This window comes from Megalops cyprinoides, chromosome 8, assembly GCF_013368585.1.
Source record: "Megalops cyprinoides isolate fMegCyp1 chromosome 8, fMegCyp1.pri, whole genome shotgun sequence".
Taxonomy (NCBI): Eukaryota; Metazoa; Chordata; class Actinopteri; order Elopiformes; family Megalopidae; genus Megalops; species Megalops cyprinoides.
Window position 1 is genome coordinate 5,336,705 of NC_050590.1, and position 13,532 is coordinate 5,350,236.

A 13,532-nucleotide genomic window follows, 5' to 3' on the forward strand; every position below is an offset into this window, starting at 1 on the left:
CAGAAATGCCTTTACCGTTCCTCTTGCTGCGGAGACTTACGAACCCAAGCCACAGACCTAATTCTCAGCCCGTCTAAACAGGTTCCGAAGTGGCTGAATACCCAACACACGTGAGCTGTTAGCCTCTGTCAGCTGGCTCCTGTTTAAGTCAGCGCCAAGTGAACAGAAGCAGCCGCAAGCAGCGTGCTGAGAGCTCCAGAGCCGGGCTCAGGGAGGGGGACGGATCCGCTGCTCTGCCAGCACCATGCTGCGGGAAAGACCCGCATGGTCCGGGTGACGGAGTTAAAAGCAAGAGGACCTGCAGCGCTTCTTTGGTGGTGCAGGGACTGCGATCAGCCTGCTGTTTAGCATTGGACAATGCACCATGAATGCTCCCTGACCTGGAAGGTTGTATATCAATGTCGAGGGACCAAAGCGCGATTGGGTCGGTTCTCTATCGGTGCCCTTGTTCGCCGGTGCAGCGGATGTTCTTAGTTTGGGTTATTAACAGGTTGCAAATTAGAGTGTGCTGCTATCACCGAGAGGCCGTTCACACACCCTCCTGTGAAGGAGGAGGTCCTCTCTTCTCCTGGGAATCGGTCTAAAATAGGTTGTCTGGGAGAAGGGAATCTGTCAATATACACCATGTGTTTTGGTAGTTTTGTCGTTCCTAATAAAACAAACCGTTTTTCCCCTTAGACTCCCTGGAATTGCTTCGTTTGAGGAAAAAAAAAATGTTCGTAACGGAATGTAGTGGGCAATTTCCTACCAATTTCCTACCACGCTTCCATTTTTATTCAATGCCATGTACTTGTAGCAGACAAAACTGCAGAAATTACACACAGTTAATCTTCAGCTCTTAGACGTGACTTCTAAAAAGCATGTTCTGCCATTCACATATCCCGTGGCCAGGTCAATGCTGAAACTATTCAGAGGGAGGAGAGGCCTGTTATTTGGAGGGTGGGGGTGTGGATCCCTGTGGAGTCCCACTCCTCCACTTCTAATGGATCAGAGTGATCCTGAATTGATCTTTCTCTGTGTGTGTGTTTGACCCCCCCCCCACTAGACCACAGTCACACCTCACAGACTGGCCAGCCAGCAGTTCTGCCAACCCGGCAAGATGGCGCATCAGCTGCTGATGGGTCCTCTGTGTGACCCGGGGATCTGATCACTGAACTGTTTCCCCCAGCCCTCCCACCTCTCCAAATTTTCCTGTATCTTTCATTAAGCCAGACTCAACCTTCCATACAAACCTCTCATTGTGCTCAGCTAATCCTGAGCTGAAGCTGTTCCGGCTGGTTCCACACGCTCAATGTATGTAATTAGCGTTCACTATAGGTGGGTGAGCCAATCACAGTCTGTCTGAGTGGTTATATACCTTTACATATGTTTGTGCAGCTGCCAACCATCAACTCAAAATTGATGGGTATTTGACGTCTTGTTAATCAACCAGAGTGTATTTTTTGTAGTGCATTTTTGCAATGGCAATATTGCAAAAAAATTCCCAGAAACATTGCTAGATAGAGTATCTGTCCCGGTGGGAATCAGAGAAACAGAGGACCCAGGGAACGAGTCACTGACCCACAGAAAAGGTAATCAGAAGCAACTCCAGGAAAATAGTGCAAAAGAAACAAATAAAAGTTTGAATGTGTATATCCATCAGGGCACAGACAAAAAGCGGGGGTCTCTTAGGTGTCTGGGGAATGGGCTTTCAGTGGCCCATGACAGGCTTCGGGCGGTGATCTTTCACCCGACAGTGACTGGGGAGGGGACATCGGGGCCTTCCAACCCGATGACATCATCAAAATAGCAGCCACAGTGATAAAAGAGGGTGGCCCTGCAGGATTTCGGTTTCCACGTTTCCTGTGTTGGCACAGTTTGGAACTTTGAAAAAAAGTAAACCTGGCTGGGGCAAGTAACAAAGAAGTAACTTTTTTTTTCTTCCCTCTTCATGACAACATTCTCAAAGTGTATGTTCCCCCCCTTAAATGATTTAAGAGCCCTGATGCCAATGTTGATGCAGAGCGAGTGTTGGCTTTGGGGCTCATAATTTATACAGCCTCTGTGGGTTGTTGCAGCAACAGCAGCCTTCCCCTCCAATGAACACAAGATAGGGAATGGGCATTAAAAAGAGATGGCCATGCAGTTACTTTTTTTTCGGAGAACTTTCTGGATGACTGCAGAGTCGGCTGCAGTCTCCGGTGGGGCCCTGCTCTGGCCAATCACACTGCGCGGGGCTTGGTCTCTGGTGAGCTCGGGGATGGCTCTTTCTGTCAAGTGTGAGACGTCTGAGGTGGAATCTGTGCATACAGGACACAGAAGGAAGGTCAACGGCGAACCGGAGAGGAGCCAAGAACGACGGAGCGTGCCGGAGGTGACAGCATTAGCACCTGGGGTCTGCCGCCGGACTCCCTAACAGAAGCATTTCCTCCGGGCAGCTTTATTGTATGTGCACGTGCAGTCCGTCTCTGGCTTTGTTATGTGTCGGTCTGAACGCAGTCTCCCTCGCTCCCACCTCGAGAACGAGTGCCACGCTTTCTCCCTTAAACAGTGCCTCAATCACACCGCCGAAATCAATACTCAGACATGAGCAAAAGTGAGTAATGCAGTTAGCAGGAGTCTGATTTTTTTTTTTTTCCCCCCTCTTTTTTTTTTTGCACAGGTGACGTCAGCTAAAACCCTTTCCATCCGCCGACAGCCCAGAATAGGAAGCAAAAGTGATGTAATAACCTTCACGCTATTAATTTGCATTATATAACAATAGCGAACACAGTGCTCACAAACACACACACACACACACACAGACGAGAACTTGGACCCCTCTAACCTTACGACACACACATCCTTTGGGACGGCAGAGAGTACAGGCTACAGGTGCTTCCACCCTCTACTCCCTGTGTTTGGCTCTGTGGAGGAAATGGCCCTCTGGCTGAAGGACTCTCCTGCTGGAGGAGATCCAGACTCTGCCAGCACACCCATACGCACAGAGCGGTGCAAGCCAAGGGAAGGAACGTCCATGGTGAAGTACTCACGCTCAGTAGCACTGTGGCTGGCAGTGTAGCATAGTAGTTAAGGAGCAGGCCTCGTAACCGAAAGGTTGCCGGTTCGATCCCCACTGGGACACTGCTGCTGTACCCTTGGGCAAGGTACTTACCCCACAATTACCTCAGTAAATATCCAGCTGTATAAATGGATAACATTGTAAAGAACTGTAACCTATGTAAGTTGCTTTGGATAAAAGCGTCTGCTAAATGAATAAATGTAAATCCTCAAACAGTCTACATCGTACCAAATCTTTAAATTTCACTCAATTTTCTGCTGATTTTGCCTCCGGCATTCAAATCACAGGTGCACGCATAACGATACCGCAATGTTTTCATGTGAGTACAGTAACCTTGAAACTATTTTTGATGCAGCATCACACCCTCATAACATTGTACTCTTGTGCTTTGGGGCAGACTAAACCTTTTTTTGTTGAGCTAATGGGAATAACTGAATTTGTCAGTTTTTTATGAACGGCTGTATTATAAGAAACGTAATGTTTAAAAATTTTGAGATGCTGTTTTAGAGGTCCACTTCAAAGAGGGCTTCACATTTGACTCGGATATATTCAGTTCAGGAGGACCTCCTCCGTCTGTGTCCTGTTCCTGTGCTGAAATCCTTTTCTCGCTCCTTGCTTCTCCTCTCTAATTCCCCTCCACAGCGCTCCTACCGCAAGCAGCATTTATTTTTCATTTGTTCTCCATTTATTTTTAATTTGTGTTCCATTTATTTCTCTGCCTCTAAAAGCGGCCAAACATGCAAGGGAAGTACTTTCCAGCTCCGCAGGTGTAATGAAGCCGAAAAATCGACTGTGTGGAAAGAGAGGCAGTGAGATGGAAGGCGGACCCTTGGAGGACTGCTAAAAGCCTGCCTCCTCTCTCTGTCCTCTGGCCCCCGCCTCTCTCGCACCATCTGTGGCACGATTTCCAACTGCTGTGGACAGGTGGAATAAGGAGGACCGCACAAGTCATTCCCTCGCAACCTCTGTACCCATTCCCGTCGTAAAATAGCGCCCCACCCCCCCAGGCCTTATGAATGAGTGATTTCTTTATTGTGATTTGCTAATTTATTGAATGGACCATGACTGATGTTTTTTTTAATGCCAAGATCTGTTGTGTGGGAGAGATGTGCTGGAATTTCATCTGTGTGGCATTGTTTATCATTAAATGTAAAGAGAGATAATACATCAGACAGAACAATGCATACATTTGAAATATAAAAGGTAAGATAAATAAAGGTAAATTCTTTTTTCTGTTTAATAGAAACTTTTTTTCCAATTTATATTCAGTTCCTTGCCATTCAATGACACAGACAAACATTGGCAAACATTAGATAATATAAAAGGAAAGACTAATCTACCAAGATTAATTTTCACCTTTAAATTCAATAGCATGCACTCAGGGTGCAGAAGATAACTATTTTGTCAAACTAAATACATACCCATACACAAAAACAATAATAGTACTTAACTAACAAAAAGAAATAGACACTGTTTACACATACTTTGTAAACTTACTAAGACACACCTATCAGATGTAGCAGGTTTGCTTGTCTATTACTAGTACTTTTCCACATGAGAAACCCTGTATGCACCTAGTTCATGGGAGCTCAGTTTTAGCTCAGACGGCCGCTGTAGAAATAGGCTCCTTATAAGTTCAAAATTTTTCGAGTCAGAGGAAGATTAGGTCACGCTCTCGTAGTTTACACACTCAGACATGGCAAAAGCCCAGTCTTCAAAAGGTGGGATTGACTTGCACGTCCACTCTCTCCACAGGTGTTATTGGCAGTCAGATCCACCTGATGTTGAAATGAGATGATGTACTCACATTTACATTTATTCATTTAGCAGACGCTTTTATCCAAAGCAACTTACATAGGTTACAGTTCTTTACAATGCTATCCATTTATACAGCTGGATATTTACTGAGGCAATTGTGGGTTAAGTACCTTGCCCAAGGGTACAGCAGCAGTGTCCCAGCGGGGATCGAACCGGCAACCTTTCGGTTACGAGGCCTGCTCCTTAACCACTATGCTACACTGCCACATCCATGCCCTCTGAAGACTCTGTCGCTATCGTTTATCGTGACCACAGTTTTATGTGTCCCGACCACTTCAAAGATAACGTGAACGACGCTGCTCTGCCTGGCTCCTATTGAGTGGCATGATCACAGAATGTGTGTTACTTGTCTTGTGTCCTTTTTTGTCTCATCAGATTATTTAATTCTGTATAAATCACAAAATCTTTGCTTAATATGTTACCCAGTTGTTGGTATGCTGAATGTAATCTTTTGAGGCAATGGGTGAGGTCGGAACATACATTCATCTCCCATGAGATGGGGGGGGATGCGAGCCCTTCCTACCAGTGTATTTAAACAGAGACCTTTCAATTAGAATTACTTCTACAGGCATGTAAAGGGCAGGCTAGGTCATTTGGAGAAGGACCTTTCTAACGGTCTGTGTTTCCAGTACTGTGACTTTGGTTAGCTATATTTTCTTCGTTTTAGTGTGTATCATATCCTTCTGTAAAAAAGCCATTATTGCAATGGAACTCCTTTCCTGAAGAGTGACATTTTAAAGTTACATTGCTGCTGTCATTAGTCTTGTTGGTCAGAAGAATGGGATTATATAGTTTAATTGAATTTACTAAGAGGTCCACTAGGTGCTAATGTAGGTCCTAACATTGGTCTTGTTTTCTCACACAGAGGCCAGAATCACTACAGTGAGTAACTCTTCGATCACCCAGTTCGAACTGGTGATTGAACTGGAGAGTGTCCACTCCTTTGGGTCATCATTTTGCGTTTAGAGGTGTACTCTTGACCGCAGCAGTTTACCTTACAGTTATCATATCTCTCTAATTGGAGCTTGTAATTAATCTCATGTTTTCTGGGAAAGATCTTTTACAATCAGCATCAGGGGAAGTGTCTAATTGGACGTACTAATCACACAGCAAGTCTGTTTATTTTCTGGATCGAGGGTTGATGTCACTGTATCCATACTTTGTGCTCACACAAGCAGCTCTAGCCCACCTCAGGCTGTGTCCGTTCAACTGTTTCCACAGCGTTCGTTAAGTTTTGTGAGGATTATGTGCACGGCTTAAGGTCATGTTTCACTGCATCCATTTCATTTTCATTAAGGGTAAGTCATAATAATGCCCGCCAGACACATCAGGAAATGGCAAATTAGAGAAGCATTAATGACCACCTGCAACGTGCATGTCTGCATGGGTAGCCAACCTCACAGTGGCTTGAAGGCCACTCTTAAGCTAAACCATGTTCCTATATTTAGTATAGTAATAATATAGATCACTGTCCCAAGGCTGATTTGTAAATGTTTGCTATATCCAACAAAACTTTCCCAGGGTTTTTGTTTTTCAAACAGATCAATCTCGGGTGCCTTTTAAATCCCCCCCTTGGCTCCGATAGCTGACGATACTTACCAAAACTCTCTGCTGTTATACGAACAGCAAGGTTGGCTCCTCCGCTGCAGTGCTAATTATCTAAATTTTGGTAATCTCTTTCAACAAAGTCCCTTTTAATTTAAGCATTTTAACCTTTCCTTGTTCTTTCTCCTCTGTGCCTTAATGGAGTGGGAGGCTGGGAGCTTGATGTGACCGCGTGCATCGATGCTTTTGTGTATGTACTTAGAGGTTCATTTTCTACAGCCCTCAAAAGATGTTGCAATGTTTTCATTAGTTTACAGTACAAAGGGCTGCAGTCACAACACAGCCACAGCCCAGGAGCGGTTAGTCACCCACATGGCAAAGGGAGCCACAGAGAGTAAATACCTCATGCGGCCAAAAATAAGGCCCGAGTAATATTGCCAGGATAGTCTGGACAACTTTAGTGTATGGAGTGAAGTAGTCAGTCTGTGGAAAAGAGCCAAAGGGCAGGTAGACGTGAATATCCAGAGAATGTGGCCCGAGGCACATTACCTTTTGTTATTGTCATTTAGCATACGCTCTTATCCAGAGTGACTTACACAAGTTTTATCCATTTACGCAGCTGGATATTTACTGAGGCAATTCTTGCCGAAGGGTAAAACAGTGGCGCCCCAGCAGGGATTTGAGCCAGCAACCTTTGGGTTATGAGTCCTGCTACACCACACTGCTGCCCTGTTCATATCTGCTCTATGGAGAGACCAGGTCAAGAGACCCATCCACCCTCCTTCTCCGTGTGTTTGTGTGACAGGTAGCATGTGACATGCCGCAGGGCGGAGTGCCCTGTTGCATGCTGGGACGGCGCGGAACAGGCCCTAATATGCATATCGGCGTGGGCTCCCGACCGGGCCAGCCTGGTGAGTGGGTGTGAGTGGGGCCCCCATTCCTCAAGCTCTCCTGAACCTGGAGATAAAGCTGGAGTGACAGCCTGGCCCTTTTAAGGAAGAGAAATGGAAGTTGCAGCTATCTGCTTTACCCGTCTGCACTGCCCTCCAGTACTCCAGTACTGTCTTTCCTTCACTGCTATTTCTGGTCAGTAAACTCCCATTTTCCATTCGGTCAGAGAGAGTCAAGCTAACTACGCAAAAGGGAATGCCCCCATCCCTGATATATCACTGATATATCATCAAAAGAGGCCCTCTGTTTTACTTGAGGCGGAATGGTTTACACGCAGAAAAAAAAAATCAGTCATAATATTTTGAGACTTGTCGCTGCAGTTTCAGTTGCTGTGTGCTCCTCGGGTTTTGTCTGGAGTTTTAAGCTGAACATGCACCACTGTCTCAGGCACAAAGAATTGTATGTAAACAGTGTGGTTTGCCTTCGAGTGGGCATTGAAAATTTCCTGTTAAATTCCTGTGTAGTTTCGGTTTACCTATGATTAATCCCTAAATATTTGTGTGATGCCTTTACAATCTCTTCATCATCTCAACAGCATAGCGACCTCTTAGAAAGGCTGTCTTTACTGTTCTCACGATGAACACAAATGCAGAAATCTGACGATTTTTTGGCTCTGGTCAGAACTATATGCACACACATGCATACGCACACACACGCACACACAGATAAGAGATGAGAAAGTCAACTGTTGTAATAAGAAGAATGGTTCTCCCTCAGTCTTCACCTGCTAGACGGAAAACCACAGTACAGACACACTTATTTACAGGATAGATAAAACGTAGTGATGATTTATTGAGTAAGTGCACCAAATTACACATGACTGTCCAAATACCTGACTACAACAGAAGAGGGAGGGAGGAGGCGGCTCCCCAACTCTCTTGCTCCTTATGACCTCTTAACTCTAATGATAGATGCGCATATATACGTATTGTAGAAAATGGTCATTAGACTGTCAACACACAAAGAACCACACATATTCGCACGCACGCACACACACACCCTCTATAGCAAAATAAAAGAACGCACTGTTGTCAAAACTGAAACTGAAATCTCAAAAGGTTGGGTTAGGGGATAAAAAGGAGCCCAAACTATGGGGTTTTTAAACTTGGAATGTGACAGGTGAGTTTTGTTAATATACATGTCTATTGGAACACTGAATAATATCGCATTGGACAATGTTTTGCAGTGGGACGTACTTGTGTAAACAGTTCAGAGTTATTTATAAAGACGTATAAATGTACACATCTCTTTATTTTTACAGACACAGTAGGACATACAGGCCAACACATATCTCTTTTAAGCAGCAATGAGTGAAATCACTGGTTGTTCAGTGGTGGAGTGTATCTGAAGCACACAGAAGATTTACTTTGGCCTTTTTAAAAAAAAAAAAGAAAAAAATTACTTTACTCTTATATTGGCTGTTAATCTTTTTTTTTTTCTTCTACCTGTGTCTGCATACTTACATCAGTGTAATAGCCCCCCCCCCCCCCCACACACACACACACACACACACACACACGCACACACACACATGCACACACACACGCACACACACACATGCACACACACACGCACACACACACACACGCGCACACACACGCGCACACACACGCACACACACACACAGACACACACACACACACACGCACACACACACACACACACACACGCACACACACACAGACACACACACACACAGACACACACTGGTATGGAAAGACAGGTCTTTGATGTGCATCCACAGGCCACGTTGCCTCTTCCTCCTTCCTCCGCTCGTAAACCCGTCTGAACGGCCACCAGGACACGAGACGCTATGATGTACACAGAGAGGCTGCAAAGTAGAATCTGAACACAAAAGAGCCGCGCAGCAGCATATGTGAGCACTTGGTTTACAGATGAGGAGAGATCTTATCGTGCCCCCCCCCCCCGTCCCCCGTCCCCCGTCCCCCTCCCCCATCCTCCTTGTGTGTCAGACCACCAGCGTTCCCCTCCTTTTTTAGGTCAGGTCAACAGAGGGGGTCAGGGTGGAACAATAGTCAGAGGTGAGGGTTGCCTTCGCGGCGATTCACTTGAATGTCCTCGACCGGCTTTCTCCATAGAAGGACTGAGAAAACAAGGTGGCTAAATCTCCACCCAAAATCAGACCCCTATTCCCCAGGTTGTGCTCCGGCCTGAAGGCCATATAAGCCTCCAGTGTTGGATACCACTGGAAGATCTCTGGCCTCGATAAACTGAATCGTCCTAATTAATTGTCCTCTCTGTCCTCCTCTTCTTCTGTTTCAGCTCTTCTCCTCTTCCTAAGAGCCGTTCCTCCTCCTCATTGCTCTCTCAGAAAAATGTAAAGAGGAGCAGTGCATATTTACTTAAACGAATTGTTATAAAAGCTTGCAGAGACCGAATACCATTCTTCTCTCTTAATGCCCGGAGAAATAAACAACAATGTTGTTTTCATCCGAGCAATTTAGGGTACCATAAAAGGCTCTGATTGATTGGGCTTTTTCCTCTCTGCACATAGTTCATTGTTCTGGGAGCATGATGTATTTCCTCGAACGGGACTCTGAAAACACAAATACACACATGCCCACTGCTCTTACAAAAAGGTCAGCTTCTCACAGAATGTTGCACCAAAATGAAAAACTAACAGTAATTAAGGTAGGAAGATTGTAATGTTTATTGAAATGAGAGATTTCTGAAGGGGGGGAAAAAAAGCATGAACTGCTTTTCTCAAATTTTCTGTGTAATAAGTCAGTTACTTAAGCCATTCCATTAAAGTACTTAGCAAGTGAATTACTGAAGGTGATTTACTGTATCAGACTTAAGTGCTGTAGATTAAACTGATACAGTGGTCAGTCCTTAACCGCGAGAGGAGTGCACAATTCGCAGGTCATGTTGTTGCCAGGAAAGAGTTAAACTCTTCAGGTCTGCCCGTTGGTCATGCCTGGCTTTCAGGTCACTGGAGTGATTCCTAAACTATTCTCAGGAGGTTGGAGTGGACGCAGTAGGAGCTGGGGAACATCTTAATGACAGCCGTTTGAGTCACAGGAACCTGGCCCGTTATGTGCCTGGGCAGAGGCAGCCTCTTAACTGCCAGAGAAACAGCCTTAAAAGGATCTCCCCTTGTTGTGTTATTGTAAACCGTAGTTACAGCTCCTACCACTCTGGTAGGTCTGCCTTAACTAGCTGTTTACAGGGATTGTCTTTCTTTCCGGTCATGTTGACAGTGTTGACTAAGGGAGGTAATTTGCTGCTGACCCAAACAACTTCCTGTATGTTTTGAGGTGCTTCATCCAGTCTGCTCTATCCACAGTGAATGTAAGACACCCACCCACCACCACCACCCCCAGCCCAGTGAGGTTAAAGGTCAGGTGAAGTGCCTGGAAGAGGCAGTTCAGGTGTATTTACTCAAAACGCATGTTTATCTATTGGGATGCTGAGGAACCACCTCATCCCTCACTTAACTGCTTTTTGTTGCAAATGGTGTGAGCAAATGACCATATCACACAATCAGCATCATCACCTAGTGCTCACCTGAGTTCATATGATTTGACAGGAGTTAAGCCATTTTAAAAGGCACTGCTTAATTTTATGAGGAGGAACAATTATTAACGATTAAAAGAAGCATGGGTAGCAGCAGGCCATTGTGAGGTAAAGTGTGTTCGGTGTGGACAGCAAACACAGATTGTCCTTTACAGGTGTAGTGAAAAGGTGAGTGAATGTGTGAGCGAGTCAGGTGAGTGAATGTTTTGAGTGAGTCGGGTGAGTGAATGTGTGAGTGAGTCAGGTGAGTGAATGTTTTGAGTGAGTCAGGTGAGTGAATGTGTGAGTGAGTCAGGTGAGTGAATGTTTGAGTGAGTCAAGTAAGTGAATGTTTGAGTGAGTCAGGTAAGTGAATGTTTGAGTGAGTCAGGTGATTGAATATTTGCAGCAGAGACTCATACCCCACCATCAAACAGCCACAATGACAGCACAGTAAAATCAAGCTTTCCCCCCTGCTTCCTGTGAGGGAGATGTTCCCAGAATGGCTGCAGTGTTTGTTGATGTGGTGTTTTGAATTTTGTTTCGAATTGTAAGGATCCTTATTTGTTTCCAATGTCCAATATTTTCAATAGACAGATCTCATGCCATTCACTTCATTCCCATTGGGTTAATTCTTTAATTGCTCACAATAATTGTCATTATGAGTAATTTTAATTGTAGACAACCAGCTATTGTGGCTAGGAGCCACATCTGCCTAATTAAAGGCATATTAAATACAGGTGCTTGGGTGCACAGCAAGAGGTTCGCTTCAGTGGTTAAGTGCTCAGTCTGGCTCCTTTTGTTTGTTGGGTTTTTTAAAAATTAAGTTTTGTTTTATTATTTTTTTTGTTTGTTTTTTGCTCTTTTTGTCATGTTTTGCAAGAAGTTTCAGTCAGTTTCTCCACACATCCACTCTTACGGGGAGAGATCCTGAGGCAATGATCAATCTCGACTCTGCAGCATTCTGACGTTGAATAAATGCTTATCAGTTATGACTAAAACCAATAGAAAATCTGAAACAACTAAAGCAAGACTCATTAAACCTATAGTTTTTTTTTTTACTTTTTTGAAGGGACAAGTCAGTATGGATTAAGGAAAGAATAAATGTGTGCACATAAAAGATTTAAAATATTTACTAATGTACTTTCATTCAGACATGGAATTGCCATAAAAATCCTTAAATATTTTATTTCTGGGTAAGGGAAAAAAAATCTGTTTAAGTGGAAATGGACAAGAAATGTGGAGAGATGAAGCTGAGATCCAGAGAAAGGAGTCTGCTGGTATGTGCGAGTGGAAGGTGTTAACATTTGTGATTTGCATTTAGAGAGGAGAGGATTGTGTGTCCCGAGCAGCAGGTAGGGCAGACGCTGGGAAATGAGGCTGAAGGCTGAGATGCAGGCCTCTCATCATTCTCTTGCGTTCCAGCCTTACGCTTGGGCCATTAATCCTCTTTTGAGGATGCGAATTGGCCCGAACAGGCCTTGCTGTAGGTAAGTACAAACCACTTGCCATCTGAGTGTTGCGATTCTGGGAAGTGCGGCCTTAACGGGCACTTAACTGTTCTCTCCAAACATCAACACAGGGAAAAGTTTTAAGCCACATAAAACAAGCTGCTTTATAAGGACCACGGATATGTCGCACTTCCATTTCCCTGAATTTAGTATTCAAATGCGAATATTAAGGAAAATTCAAACACCACCCCCACAACCCCCACCCCCCCCCCCCCCCCCCTATGGTAAAACAGTAATGGTAAGTTTTTTTCTTTTTTAACAATAGGTGTCTTTTAAGAGAATGATGGAGTGTTTGGGGGAAAAAAATACCCTTTGACTCTAATATTTCAAAACAATCAAGTTATGGAATTGATACGAATTTTCAATAACTAATATACTATATATGATTAGTTGGCTCAGGTTGTGATTGATTGTTGTCTTTGGAACACATGAGCCATCAGGTACAGTAAGGCTAAACTAAATTTTAAGGTTTAAACTATAAGCTCTTAGAGCTGTCTTTTCATATAGGTTTTATTCAGGGGAAACAGTCTATTGTCTTGTTTTCTTAGCTATTATAAACTACCATAATTTACAGTCACAAATGAATTGCCACTGTGCTGTAAATGTATTCAGGGAAATACCTGTTTACAGGACAGTGTCAATGTATCAAAAGCATGACAAATTCTGACTTGAGAAAATATTAATCACTCCAGTGTCATATGAAATGACACGTCATACAACATGTGGCAATATGAGCACATGTTATTTTTAAAAAGTTTCATAAAAAATAATGCATAATTATTACAGCTGCTGTATCTATACTATAAATACACTAAATACTCTATAACTCATGTCATATCTTTTTTTTTAATATAAATTGCCAGGACATTGTTTGACCTAATGATTTAACATCTCTTGCAACACCTTATTTTTGGCCCAAGGGCCTAGCGCTTGCAGATTGGGAGATAGAGACAGACTGGGTGGAAAGGGACTCTTTTTTTTTAAATAACTTTTTCCAACTCACAAAACTTGATTCGTGCCCCCTTTCATTCGGTTTCAGTCACAAAGGAGATTTACCGTTTCCACACCACAGTTTATATCACGCTGTCTAGTCAACAATATCAACAGGAGAGTTCTCACTGTGTAAACCGCTGCTGCCACAACCCTCCTTA